Source organism: Brachyistius frenatus, unplaced genomic scaffold, assembly GCF_029030835.1.
Source record: "Brachyistius frenatus isolate BFR_SWC_R1_liver_20210118 unplaced genomic scaffold, ASM2903083v1 Contig_194, whole genome shotgun sequence".
Taxonomy (NCBI): Eukaryota; Metazoa; Chordata; class Actinopteri; family Embiotocidae; genus Brachyistius; species Brachyistius frenatus.
The window spans coordinates 98009-108334 of record NW_027210793.1 but is presented as its reverse complement, the minus strand read 5'-3'; the positions used below and the strand labels follow the sequence as shown (position 1 = coordinate 108334).

Genomic DNA, 10326 nt, shown 5'->3' with positions numbered 1-10326 from the left:
CTTCAAAATAAAGTTGTAACCCAGCAACCGAACCGCGGCTGCTCCCACAAACCCGCTCGGTAGTCTCCGTGCCGGGTACCGGGAGCTCTTGTAACTCTGCTCGCGTCCGTCGGTCTGCGCCTCCAGTGCGTCACTATAACTTCAGGTTTGACTTGAAACATTTAACCGGAAATGTCGCGCGTCCCTTTCGTGTAACTTGACGCGAGGAGCTGCGGGACTGTGAGCACCGACCCAGGACCTTCAGCTCGTGACGGGATCTGAGGATGTGTGTGTGTGAACCCCATGGAGCCGTGCAGCAGGGTGGTGTGTGTGTGTGTGTGTCGCCCCGAGTGCGCAGAGAGGAGCTGTAAACTGTCTCCGGACGAGACCGGAGCGAAGTGAGAGGAACACCGCGCCGAAGGGAGTCAACTCTGTCCGCCTCCAGTCTCTGCAACAAGGTAAGAAGAACTCCCAACAAAACTGCGGAGCCCGTCACGGCGGGTCTCCTCCAGCTCCCTCCCGGCCTCCCTCCGCCGATCGGGGCTCTTCGTAACTTTATTCGTGTCGGAGATCCGCGAGGCTCCGCGGTTCGGCGTGAGAGGTTGTTTTTACTGTTGGTGAAGTCCACGTCACTTTCAGAGCACACGACGAATCGTGAAGAAGCTTCTTATAGATAGTACAGAAACCTCGGGCTCCTTCTGGTGTGTAATGTGTGTGTGTGTGTGTGTGTGTGTGTGTGTGTGTGTGTGTGTGTGTGTGTGTGTGTGTGTGTGTGTGTTGTGATTTTTTTTTAGCGACATTAGCTCACAGTCACACTGCGCTGCCCTGTGATGCCTTTATAACAGGTTTAACAGGATGTGCCATGTGTTTCTGTTATTTTGTCCGCCTGTGTAGACCTCAGATGTTGGACTTTATGTTAACAATGCAAACTTCGAGGAGGAGGGGTCAGCGGAGGGCGGGGTCAGCGGAGGGCGGGGTCAGCGGAGGGCGGGGTCAGCTACCTGTCTACCTGTCCATTGGCTCCCAGTTTCTGGCTGAAATCTACTGCAGTAGATGGACTTGCTTTAATCTGCACGCTGGCTGATCACGATGGCCGCCTCTCCTATCCTGCGTCTATTTGGAGCTTTAATCGTGCACAGAAATTAATGCAACGTGTACACAATATGCAACATACACCTGACCTGTAGGGGCGGTATGGAGGTGTGACAGGGTCAGAGACCTGCAACACTAAATGGAAACGAGTCCGAGATAGTTACGTCCGTGCACGGCGGCCCCCCCCCCCCTTCCCTCCCCTCCTCAATAGTCCCAGTGTTTATTGTTGACATCAGGTGAATCTGTAATTATATCCTTCTTATCTGGTGCGCCCTCTAGTGGAGTCACCCAGTAACACGCAGAGTACAGAGGAAAGTATGTAGGTGATAACGTTCACGACACAAACAAGCGAGTGGCTCAAAAGCAGGAATATCTCCGGGCTAAGGCTCAGTGGTTACATCAGTGGATCTCAACTTGGGAGTCACGAGATCATTTCCAGGAGTCATCAGAGGGTCTGGGAGAAAACCAGGTCAGAACCCAGTCTCAGGCTGGGCCGGGTCTGAAACGCTGGTGGGCTTTTAATGTGAAAAAAAAGGCCTTTTAATTTGAAACTGTGCTTCTGTAAATGATCCAACTTGTAGCCCGTGAGACCGTATCAGAGGAAACTCATCCGAAGAGCCACCGAACTCCTGAAGTCGTAGCAGCTTCTCCCAGCCTCTGACAGGCCTCATGCTGTCTGACCTTTGACCTCAGGATGGCGGACTTCATGCCACTCTGTCAGGAAACAGAAGCACTTTGGTCTGTTCAGGTGTTTTCAGAATGTAAACTCAGGTGAGGGGAGGAAACGGGTACAACTGAAACAGCCTGTCAGCTGCCACTTCATTTAGTGTCTGAGAATCACTTCAGTTTTATCTGTAAAGCTCCAAATCGCAGCATGTTAACACAGTAACGTCCTCACAATATCATATACAAGAAAGAGAGAGAGAGAGAGAGAGAGAGGAGCTGCAGTGCATCATGGGAGGTCCAACAGCAGCAGACCTGCAGGATGGTTCAGGGTCACCTAACTAGAAACTTTATCAAACAGGAAGTGTGAATGTTAAAAATAGAGAGAGAGGGAGTCGGGCCTCGGGTCTCCTGAACCAGAACTGGGGGCTGTTTCCTCAGAGGTGAAGGCTCTGCCTCCTCTTCTACCGCTGGATGGACAGTTTTAACAAACCTCCACATGTTTGACTGTGTAGAGCTTCTGTTTGCTTTTCTCTCAGTTCACAGTTCGGCTGCTTGTTCAGCGCTGCAGTCTAATTCCATTCATACCGCCGCTCTGATCACAGACCGGAGGAAGGAGGACAGACAGTCAGTGAGACGGTCAGACAGACAGTCAGAGAGACAGTCAGACAGACAGACAGTCAGACAAACAGTCTCACTCAGCGTTCCCTCTTCAGTTGATGTGTGTATTTAATCACATTACAAATGCTAAACGGACCTTTCTCACGCAGACACGTGTACCAGCAGGTAAATCACAGGTGTATTAATGACAGCTCAGTGATGTCCAACGTTATGTCCGGTCTGAGGGAGACCTTTGTCCTCCCTCCCCGTCCCGTGTCTGCTCTGTACAGTGTACTGTTTATACAAAGGTTACATCAGGTGTATATAAACGTGTAGGAAGTCTCCGGGTCTGCTAACGGGCTGATAAAGAAGTACTAAAACTGCAATACCACCGAGGGCCACTAGAGATCGGCTCCAAAACGCCTCCGACTCCCTAGACTCCCATTCAACTTGTGTCATGAAATACAAAGTCAGTAAATATTTTCCACCAGTTATCTCGGTGTTGTTAGCTAAAGTCTCTCCTTCTTATTAGTTTTCTGGCGGTCCATCTGAAAATAATTCGATCATTAATCAGATATTAGGTTTGAAGAAGACATATTTTTGGGGGCATGTATGTTTGATTGACAGGCCTGTGGTACATTCAGGTCTCTGCTATCGGTGGGCGGGAGGTAGTATCACCGGGTCTCCAATCAGATAGAGTCAGATTCTCCGCTGGCTCCTCCCCAGCTCGCCCATATATGGTCACTTCTGGCTCTGAGCTGGGAAGACGGCACCAGCCAAACTCTGAGGCTTCATAATGGGTGACGTCACTGTTGGTTGCCGAGTGGTACTGAGCTAATAAAGTGGATCAGGTTTTCACCTGGATGTGACTCGGTCCACATCAAATCCGGTTTCTCTGACAGCGTCACGATCAAATTCAGTGTTTTAGTCACTCAGTCGAGGCCTGTCTGGACATTATGTCCCTGTTATATTAGTATTGATGTGACGTGTCAGCATCCGTTTGGATCAGTGTTTGAGGTTCTCGGAGAGCAGCAGCGAGGTGAGCTCGCAGCGCTCACACACCTTCAGGCCCACCGGTGACGTCACCTGGTGGACGTTCTGTTTCGGACCGCGAGCGTCTGCTTCCACGCCGTTCAGTCTGAACTCGGACAAGTTCCTCCCGCAGCTCCTTTTTCCAGCCGTTTCAGATCAAGTGTGGAAATCTGGGAATGAGAAAAATGAACGGAGCTTCTCCACGCCGAGAGGAAGAAATCACAATTTTTCTTTATTTCCTCAGAAGAGGGATGAAACCCTGAGAACATGTTGGCTGTCAAACACTCCTTTATTTATAGCCCTCCGTTATCTCGCATCTCTTGAGCGCTTTAAAAGGCAAAAGTACTCGGAGACCCGCAGCCTGTTTTCTGCTGCGGTCGTCTCTGCCTCTGTCACACAGCAGTCGGCGGTGGTATGTGGGGGGAACAGCGCTGGATGTTTTACTGTTGAGTCACGATCCGTCTCTCACTCAGACACCGTGTCTTCTGAGCTCTGCGCCTTTTTTTTTTTCCAACTGCTTGTAGGACCGCAGTCGTGGGAATGTTGGTATTTTTATTTTTTTTAACAGCTCGTTGAAATAAAGCTTCATTTCTCCTGTAAAGTGATGAAATTAAATTCAGTAGTCTCAGTTTTCTTTAGTTAGTACATTCTGTGAAGGCCGTTTAAAGGGAGAAAAGTGGTCAGTGCTGTTTGGTACCAGGGTGTGCAGCACACTGAACACGGAGCAGAGAAGGCAAAGCAGAGAGCCGTCTGAGGAGATCAGAAAGAAAACGATGGAGCAGCACGTTAAAGGTAAAGGCTGGAAGAGCATCTCCGAGCAGCTTCGGTTCTGTTGTCGGCTCAGTCTGACAAAAGGTGTTTTGAATCTGTGCGGCTCAATGAAATCTGAAGACTATCAAGGCATTCTGCAGCGAAACGTGATGCCCAGTGTCACAAAGGTCATCGGTCCTCCGACAGGTCAATGAGCCCAAAACAACACGGCTGAAAGCAGCCAGAGCGGATCAGAATCAATCCTCGGACTGTTCTGAAGTGACCTCCTACGAGTCCTGATCTGAATCCTGTCAAACATCTGTGGAAAGAGCTGAAACACAGTCTGGAGACGGCAGCCTTTCAAACCTGAGGCCAGTTTGTTGTGGAAGAGTGGACCAGGAAGTCTCACTGACAGACACACAAGTCATCTGTTTGCCGTGAGTGAAGGTTGTAAAACTAAATATTAAGTTCAGGGTCCCTTCAATGTTTTTATTATTTCATAAATTTTGTCAGTTTTAAATCATTTCAGATAAAATAGTTGTTTTTTTCCTATTCTCGTGGGAGGTACCAACAGATTGAGTACTTGGGGGGTTACAGGTGTTGAGATTGTGTAACATGTTCATGCCTGAAGCCCCTTGTTTGAACTGAGTTGAGCTTTTCATCGGTGCCGGTGACCTTTTGGGGGCACGTACGGTCTGCGCAGGTGCGGTGAAGGGAAACGCCGCAAACAGCATCTCTTCTCGTAGCTTCTCTTCAACGAGCTGCGACTCCAGTTCCCATGAAGGCGCCTCCAGCTCGGCGTGTCGCTGCAGCTGTTTCTCACTGAGCGGAGTCTGAGGGGGGGAAACAGCTCGACATGTCTCAGTGCACGTATGAAGAACTTTCTCCGTACGGTTGACAGATGCGGTTTGGGCTGTGAAACTACTGCTACGTGTTCAGACTGAGGAACTTTAAGACGTGATTACTGCATTTCCCTGTCACTGACCAAAAAAACCATTTCCTTTAAGGCTCATGAAAGCCTCAGTCAGACCTGCTCACACTGTGGTTCATGTCCCTTCACCTTCAGTACGCCTTCATGTGTTCAGCCCTCCAAGATTTCACAGGATTATTTTGTGATTGTTGCGATGAAAAATGTTTGATTTTGCGCCGGGTTTTCAAAAAAATTACGATGTAATTTGTGGAGTTTTAAGTGAGGGTTTTTTTTTTGCATAAAATGCATTGATGGAATTTGAAAAAAATCCAATCGAGAAAGAAGAATGCATTTTTTTAATTTTTTAATTTTATTTTTTAAACACTACCTGATACATGAATAAATATGTAATCACTTCCTGTGATAATAATTATTCTGCACATCACTGAAATATTTTTGTACCGTTTTTTTATTTACTGAACTTAGAGAACACAGGGCTAAAAGACAGAGAGCAGGAAAAGACAAGAAAAATCCTGAAAGTGCCGCAGCTTTCCAGAACAGACAGTCTGTGACTGTAATATAGAAACAAGGACTACATCAGCTGTCAAAATAAGAGCTTTAGATGCTGTTTAATTCATGTTCATTCAACACATAGACCTGCTGAATGCACAAAAACAAAGTGACGTCTCTCACAACTTAATGTGCGTATATTTTGTTTAAAGCATTTAATTAAAACATTTTAATGTGAAGATCACATTTCCGCAAATCCGGTCCGTATTTTTCCACTGGTTCCGGTTTCCTTCGGTGGGCAGTTTTATTTGGTGATGAGACAACAGGAGCAGAGCCTTTCTGTGATTGTAAATGAGGAGTTATTTTCCTTAATAAAGCGAGTTTTGTTTGAAAAAGCCTTTCTTCATGCCATTAATACTTTCAGCACAGCTTCTGCTGACGACATTTTTTGTGGGAAAAAAAATCGCAGGAATTTAGAAAAATTGCAAGCTCCTGCAAATATTGCTTGAATTTGTGTTAATTATTGCAATCACAAGATGCCGATTTCCTGGAGGGACTGGTTCAGGGTGGGAGGGGCCGGACACAACCGCACTGTGACCCAGATTCACACCTGCACCAGTTCGGCTCGTCCATCACTGCGTGTGTTTGAGCTGTTAACCTGAACCCAACAAACCCGAGCTGCAGGACGAGTGACGAGACACACGGACAACACGCAGAGTCCGAAAAGAAAACTGCTGAAGAGCACACTTGGCTGTCCACTCCGAGTGTTTCTTGGTCGCAAATTACTCTTTTAACACGGGACCCTGGAAAAAGTCCAGTGAAGTGATGGGTATCACGGGTCATAGTACCGATCATGTCAGTCAGTCATCCTGGTTTCATTTCAGGAGCAGCTGAACCCTCGGCTCTGTCTTGAAGGCATGCAAATGAAATAATCTTTCATCAGGGAACCACAGAGGTCATGAAGCCTCAGTTGAAGTTAAATTAAGTTCTTCTGTACAAAAGTTGAATGAAGTTGCTCCCAGACTTTGTGGAATTTTTTGTGACTATTGTGATCAAAAGTTTTGATTTAGCAGCATTTTTTTTTTTTAATTTTTTTTTTTTAATTGTTTTGAAATTTCTACATTTTGGGGGATTTTACTTTTTTTTTGCAGGAATTGACAAAACTTGCAACCAGTGGAAAAAAACAGAATTTTATTTTACTTTATTTAACTACTACCTCGTAAAGACTCGCGTAATCACCTCCTTCGTTGGTGCATTTGCAGGAGAGGAGGCGAGCCCTGGTATTAAACTGGTTAAATTCCTGCAACAGACCAAAAGAACCAATCAGACGTGCTCTACTGTGTGATCTTTGTCAGAACATTTTCCGCCTGCAGGCTGCTGCTTGAGGTGGCTGCTGTAGTTTCCTGTTGTGACGGGGATTTAGAAAAATGGTGACACAGACAGAGGAAGAGGAGAAGAACGTCGTCTGACATACACAACCGATGGCAGGTTTACATCCGCCGAGGCAGACGAGTGGCGGAGTTGTTTCATCCCTCCATCACCTCCATCCAGGCGCAGTCATGCACAGTTGTGTGTTGGACTGTTGTGTTGTGTCTGTGCGCAGCGACTGACACGTACAACTAGAACAGAGAATACACAGCGTGCAGCTCCGGTGAAGTCTTTAGCAGCTGAAGTGAGGATGAAGGACTGCAGGCGGTGAGCTGCTCTGTCCGGCAGCAGTTTGGACATGCAGCTGGAGGTGCGGTGGCTTGTTGTGATAAGACTCGGGCCTGCTGCCGCTTCAATGTGCAGCCGGTGGAAAGCAGGGCGAGAGCGGCTCCGTGTGCAGCAGAGGAAGACGGCCGCTGTGCGCCGCGGCTGAAAGCGGGAGGTTGGTTTGGATTAGCAGCTGCTGCGCCCTCCGCTGCTTCCTGCCACTCTCTCCCTCTCTTTCAGTCTGCTTCCCCTTCTCCGCGTCATTCCTTCCATACCAGACATAACTTCTGGCCAGCTGAGTTCGCCTCGCGCTGTACTTCTCTGTAAAAGAACAGCCAGAGTCAGCATTCAGTTGTATAACACATAATTACAACAAGTTGTGGAAACATGCCCCCTCTCTGCTCCTCTCACCGCAGCCCTGTGTGTGTGTGTGTGTGTGTGTGTGTGTGTGTGTGTGTGTGTGTGTGTGTGTGTGTGTGTGTGTGTGTGTGTGTGTGTGTGTGTGCAGTGTCTGTGCAGTGTTCCTGTAGCAGTGTGTGTGCAGTGTTTGTTCAGTGTTTTATCAGTCCGGGGTCCAGATCGTCCTACAAAGTCCATCCCATAATCTGGCTACCAACGTTACACCATCTTCTCCAAACCTTAGTGTCATCTTTGACCGCAACCTGACGTTTGACCTTCAAAGAAACCTTGCTGTTGGAAACCTGCCAAACATCTAATCAGTGCTGTCAACGGCTGATCCAGCGGTCTCCAGCCTTTGTTAGACCGCTGCTCTAATCAATACCCTTATTTTTTTCACGTCTTCTGTCTGGTCTCAGCCTTGCAGCCCTGTCCTGTCGACAATTTAAAAACGCTGCAGTCAGGCTGGCAACCACAACCAACCGCAGATCCCACATCAGCACCAGACCATCGATCACAGCTTCACTTTTCTTCACTGTGATTTTATTCTGGAAACGCTGTTCGTATTAGGAATGGGTCACGAATTTTGAATATCAAATAGTCGTTTTAATCTCCAAAATCGATTAGTACGCGACTTTCTTTCTTCCTTTATTTTCCCTGTTTATTCAAAGAAAAATCAAACGAATCGAGCGAATTTGGAATCGTAGTTTTGCTTGAAATTCCCATCTTTAGTTCGTATTAGCGTTCGCTCAGCCACACTGAAGGGCGGCCCAATCAGCGACCAGGACCAATCAGCAACTGGAACCAACCAGCGACCAGTGTTGGTGGTAAAGCATGGTAAAAAAAACACTGAATGTTCAGCGCTTTGTCAAACTGTTCATTAAAAACTATTTTTCAAAAAGCACGCTGTGCTCAGGGAAAAAAAACCCGTTTGTGGACTCTGTTGGTGGTTGAGTGTCTGCTGGTTTGAGCACTTGGTGATTGGTTAAAGTTACCCGGAGGTCTACACCCGGTAGGATGAGACGACTGCGAGCGATTCCCTGGCCAGGCTAATCCTCACATCCCTTCAAATGCAGAGTAAGGAAGTTAGTTCAATAATTAAAGGATTTTTTTTTTTTTCCCCAAATGCTCGTACAACACTGAGAAGGTATGAACGGAGGAAACAACAGATCTAAAGCGAGCTGCGTTATTATGATTTCAGGTATCTGAAGCAGTGACGTGTTGGTTACCTGTCGACATCAGAAAGATAACAGAACTACATCAAAGCAAACATTACACAAAGTGAACTAAAGGAAATCAAATACAACAAAAGGTTTCATGTCGTCAAGTAGGGCTTTCTCCTCGTCAACTAGCACTGGTTAATGCACATTTATGATATTAATTAAGCTAGGAGGTATATATATTTTGGGGGCGTCAGAAAGTGGGTAATATGAACAAACAGTTTTATATCAGTCAGTATTAATAATCATAACTGTAAATATCAAATTATTGCTCCAGTCAGGTTTAAAGACAGATTTTTATTCTCCCCAGTGAAACTTCAGGAAACCAGATAGTTACGTTTTATTCTTTATGACAGAACATGACAAACAGCAGGACATTTCACAGATCTGAGATCATCGAATATTCAACTAAGATTAAGTCTTATTTCCCTCTACTGAATAGATTTATTAACAGTGGGATCCAACTGGCATCAAAGTTGACTCCGCCTGGATCATGTCAATAAAACCACTAAACTAACTGTGGTCAGGATGCCCGCGCCTTCATACTGACAGTTTGAAAAGTTTTCTGAGTCTTTTAATTGACAATCTTAAGAAAAAAAAAACCTCAGCTGTGGTCATGATCTTCTGTACAACTTTCAAACAAGCAAAGCCACGACTCCACATGTCTGTGTGTTCCCTCCTCTCAGAGGGGTAGCGGGTGGCCGGCTACAAATACGTACAAGTAGCGCTTTGATGTTGACTCAATCTTGGAAAGTTTCTCTCAAAGTTTCTGTCAAAGTTTCCCTCGAGGTTTCCCTCCACTGCAGGGTTGTGTTTACTGTGTGCATCTGGAGCCATGAGGTCGTTGTCCAGCTCGGCACTGATTGTTGGCACCTGGTTTTAGTGAGTACCTGGTTTTAGTGAGTAGGACCTGGCTTTAGTGAGAACCTGGTTTTAGTGAGTAGGACCTGGCTTTAGTGAGAACCTGGTTTTAGCGAGTAGGACCTGGTTTTAGTGAGAACCTGGTTTTAGTGAGTAGGACCTGGCTTTAGTGAGAACCTGGTTTTAGTGAGTACCTGGTTTTAGTGAGTACCTGGTTTTAGTGAGTAGGACCTGGTTTTAGTGAGTACCTGGTTTTAGTGAGTACCTGGTTTTAGTGAGTAGGACCTGGCTTTAGTGAGAACCTGGTTTTAGTGAGTACCTGGTTTTAGTGAGTAGGACCTGGCTTTAGTGAGAACCTGGCTTTAGTGAGAACCTGGTTTTAGTGAGAACCTGGTTTTAGTGAGTACCTGGTTTTAGTGAGTAGGACCTGGCTTTAGTGAGAACCTGGTTTTAGTGAGTACCTGGTTTTAGTGAGTAGGACCTAGTTTTAGTGAGAACCTGGTTTTAGTGAGTAGGACCTGGTTTTAGTGAGAACCTGGTTTTAGTGAGTACCTGGTTTTAGTGAGTAGGACCTAGTTTTAGTGAGAACCTGGTTTTAGTGAGCTTAGTTGAAACAAA

The 10326-nt window shown here is 46.4% G+C and overlaps 1 protein-coding gene across 2 annotated transcripts in view; it reads left to right on the top strand.

The window, feature by feature from the left end:
* Nucleotides 1-200: 200 nt before the first annotated feature.
* The window catches only part of akap13 (A-kinase anchoring protein 13), a 70768-nt gene continuing 60642 nt past the window's right edge, over nt 201-10326 (top strand). For both annotated transcript variants that reach the window (XM_069718604.1, XM_069718603.1), the window contains exon 1: nt 201-437. The gene's annotated coding sequence lies outside the window, so the exon portion shown is untranslated. The remainder of the gene's footprint in view (nt 438-10326) is intronic.